Source organism: Aegilops tauschii, chromosome 1 (genome assembly GCF_002575655.3).
Source record: "Aegilops tauschii subsp. strangulata cultivar AL8/78 chromosome 1, Aet v6.0, whole genome shotgun sequence".
NCBI lineage: Eukaryota > Viridiplantae > Streptophyta > Magnoliopsida > Poales > Poaceae > Aegilops > Aegilops tauschii.
The window spans coordinates 278,403,338-278,407,622 of NC_053035.3; positions in this window are offsets into that span (position 1 = coordinate 278,403,338).

The window sequence follows — 4,285 nt, forward strand, 5'->3', positions numbered from 1 at the left end:
ATGTTCAGCTTGTCCATGGTGTCGCGGTACAGTATGTTGATACTGCTTCCGCCGTCTATCAGGACGCGGGAAAATCTGGCAGCTCGCCTCTCCGTCGCAAGGGTGACGTCCAAGACCATAGCATAGGAGCCAGGCGAAGGCATCACCTCTGGGTGGTCGGCCTGGCTCCAGCTGATGGGCTTTTCTGACCAATGCATGAACCCGGCGGTGCTAGAGGCGGCTGTGTTTACTTCTTGGTGTTGCCGGCGTCGGCTGCGCTTGTCGTCGACTTGACTCATGAAGACGACGTAGGCGTCGTGCGCTTCAGGGAACTCATCTTGGATGGCGCCGACTGCCGGCCGGGCCGCCGGCTGCTGGGGAGTCGGAGGCGGCGGGCCGGGAGGCGGAGGCGGCACTATCCCTTCGCCCTTGGTGATGCGGGTGAGCCAGTGGCATTTCCGTGTTGTATGGTTGGACGGCTTCGCGCCGCTGTGGAACTTGCAGGGGGCATCGAGCGCTTGCTCATAGGAGAAGGACGGCTGCCAGGGCGGCCGGCCTCCCTTCTTCTTGGGAGCGGGCCGCTCCTCGGGCTGCCCGTCTTCAACTGTGGCCACCGGCCGACTGGAGGAAGTCGGCATGGGGCCCTTGCGCTTGTGGTCGTTCTGGTAGGGGCGCCGGTTTGGGTCGCCAGCCGGCGTCTTGGGAGCCGGAGCGACTACCTTCCCCGAGGCATCTACTCGGAGCTCGGTCTTCATGGAGGAGTCGGCAGTGGCGTACTTGTCGGCGGTGATCAGCAACTCATCGAGGGTAGCGGGTTCGTCGCAGAGGAGTCGGTGCTTGAGGAGGGTGCCCTCTCGGCACCCGGCGGTGAAGTACTCGATGGCCTGGACCTCATGCACTCCCTCGCAGGAGTTGCGGAGCTCGGCCCATCGAGTGAGGTAGTCGCGGGTCGACTCGTTGGGCCCTTGGACGCAGAGGGAGAGCTGGCGAGGCTTGGGAGGCCGCTTGTAGGTGCTAGTGAAGTTGCGGACGAAAACCTCTGTGAAGTCCAGCCAGCTGTTGATGCTGTATGGCTTGAGGCTGTTGAGCCATGTGCGCGCCGTGCCCTGCAGCATCAGGGGGACGTACTTCACGGCAACGCGCCGGTTGCCGTTGGCGATGCTGACGGCTGTGGAGTAGTCGATGAGCCAATCTTCCGGCTTCACCGAGCCGTTGTACTTGGGCGTGTCTCTGGGGAGCGAGAACCCTTTGGGGAAGGGCTCGTCGCGGATGCGGGGGCCAAAGCATGGCGGGCCGACATCGACTTCTTCTTCTAACGCCAGGGACCGAGCAAGGCAGTCAATCCTGTGGCGGGCGTCACTCTCACCGATTCCTTCTCGGCGGCCGAGTCGGTCGCCAAGAGTCGGATGTGTGATGGGCGGCGGAGTGAGGCGTCTTTCTCTTCGAGGCGGAGGAGGAGGCGGCAGGTTTCCCTGATGTTCAACCGCCCGAGGGCGGCCTTCCGCGTCGCGCTCGATAGTGATGCGGGTCCGGCTGCGGCTGGCAGCCGGCTCCTTGTCTTTCTTCTGGCGCGTGCCGCTCGCAGTCGGCGAGCGGGACGTCGCGGCGTGCTCCCGGCGCAGGGGATGGCTATCAGCTCGGGCGCCGGCTTCGTGCCGTTCTGCAGCCGCGTCGATCAGCTGCTGGATCCGTCTTGTCATGTAAGGAAGCTCATCGGCTCCTAGCCCATTGAGCTCCTCTGCCGCTGCCTGAGCGGCTCGCAGATTCTCGAGCGGGGTGGCGTAGACGGGGCGATCTGCGCCCAGCATACTGGCAACGGCTGCGCCGCGCTTCTGGACGAAGCCGGCTCGGCTCGGGCCGCTTGGCGGCGGCGTCCCGAAGGCGGCGCGGTCGACTTCGCGCTGGTGGGCCTCGGTGAGGCGTCTCATCGAGGCTATCTTCTTGCTCTCCGTGATGAGGGCAAGACGGCGTGCCTCCAGGGTCTCGGCGTCCGCGTCAGCCTGGAGGGGGATGGAGAGGTCGTGGATCGCTGCTTGCTGAGCGTCGCGGGCGCTCCCGCCCGAGTTGGAGACGTGGCTGATGACCAGCACTTCGGTGACAGCGCTGCTGCCGCTGTCAGCTCGAGGGAGTGGGTCGTCGAAGACCACCACGTCGGAGGGGTAGGCGTTGAGCGACGCGGTGTCGGAGTCGATGAGCATCGGGTCGGTGGGGCCGACAGACTCCGTGTCCGCAGCAAGCTCGCTGGAGACGTGGAGTTGGTCGAGGAGGCTGACGAGGCGGCTCTCGGGGTAGTCGGTGCCTGCGTCGGACGCAGGCTCGTCGGAGATGCGAGTCTCGCCGAGCTGATCGGCGAGGCGGCTCGCTGCGCAGGCGTCGTCGACGCCTTGCAGCGCGTCGGGGCAAGCGCCATCGGGCGCAGCAGGCAGGCTGCGCTCGCGGGGAAGGAAGAAGGTTCCCGTCCAGAACAGGTCTCCGGACGACGGTGCACCTGGCCCCACGGTGGGCGCCAAATGTCGGGTGGTTGGTACGACATATGCCAAGGGATGGCTTATCATTGTGGGAGCCAATAAAGCGTCGCCGGTGCCTGGAAACGGGATGAGGCGAAGACATGCACGCCGGCGAATCTTACCCAGGTTCGGGGCTCTCCGAGGAGATAACACCCCTAGTCCTGCTCTGCGGGGTCTCCGCATGATCACTAGCTCGATAAAGAGTAGCTACAATCGCTCCTAGAGCTGTCGGGATCAAGGGAGAAGAAGAACAAGGCTAGCTCTTGCTTCTCTCTATCTATGGTGACTGTGTGTGTGTGCTATGCTTGGAAGCCAAACATGCAGAGGGGCCAACCAGAAGCGAACTATGCTCAGTGGCCAGCTATGCTTGGGTGCGAACCCTTTGCATGGGTGCTCCGGGGGGTTTATATAGGCCTACCCCCCGGGGATACAATGGTAATCCGGTTGGGATCTGGTCCCAGCCGTCAGTGTCTATGCTCGCCGGCTTCTCCGCCGGCTGGTGGGTCCCGCCGGCTGGTGGGTCCCGTCGGCTGCCGGTTACTTGGTCGACAGGCCGGCCCCACCGCCTAGGGCTCTGTCGGCGGCTGCTTCCTGTAGCCGCGCCTCTGATGATGAGGGCTTTGTCGAGGTGAGCATGGCTACAGTGGGCCGCCTCGGGGGCTATCACTGTAGCCTCACCTCGTCTTGTCTCCTTAATGGGGCTCCTGCTTCGAGGAAGGGAGTAGCCGGCTTCCGGAGGCCAGCCATGCTCCTGGCCGACTAGGGAAAGCCGGGCCGCCTTCACGCCTCTCTCTGGCTGAAGGGGCCCGCAGTCCTCGGGCCGTACAGGAGGGGGTCGTGGATGACGTCGTAGCTGGCGTGGCTACAGTGCCGGGCCGCACGGGAGACATCCCTCCCGTACGGCCTCCTGTAGCCATGCCCGCCTCGGGCTTCGGGGGTCGTGGGCCGCACTGTGGCCATGCCCCGTCAGGTCGTCGTTATGCAGGGGCGGTTGTGGTCTCGGCCGGCTTCTAGGAGTCGGCGTTCTTCTTGGCCGGCTTCTTGGAGTCGGTGAGGCTGGGTCGCCTTCCGGGAGTCGGCTTTAGTGGTAGCCGGCCGGGGAAGGCGGCCCAAATGCTTGGAGTGCTTGAAGGCCCTAAGGCCTGATAAATTTTCTGAAGAGCCAGGGGTAGCCGGATTGGCTACCCGTGGCCACTTACTCCGACACATAACGAGACAGCTGAGTGAACTGACCATTGTATTATGTGACGGACATGCCTCTTTGCTTCAGGTCGTCAAACTCTCTCTTCTTGATCTTTAGGATGCTCCTGGGGATGTGCGCCCCACGGAAGCCTTCCTTGAACTCTTCCCAGGTGATGTTGTGTTCCCGGGGATGCATGTGTAGGAAGTTTTCCCACCATGCTGCGGCTGCTCCAGTAAGGTAGTGTGGTGCATAAAGCACCTTCTCATGATCTGAGCACTGAGCAATACTCAGTTTCCTTTCAATCTCACGAAGCCAATCATCGGCTTCCAGCGGCCTATCGGTGTGAGCAAAAGTTGAGGGGCGAGTCTTCTGTAACTCAGATAACTTGGAATGGGGTTGATAGGGTTCACGGTGGTTTCCCATGTTGATGACATGGTTCATCATCTCTTGGTGCTGTTGCTGGCTTTGCTCGAAGAGACGGCATACTTGATACAGTGCTGCTTCGCTGTCTTGTTGGCTGGACTGACCCTGAGTGAAATTGTTGCTGGTCTGTGTCCCGTAGACCTCTTCTAGCTGATTGGGCATGGAGCGAGTCCACGGGCGAGACATTTTTCCA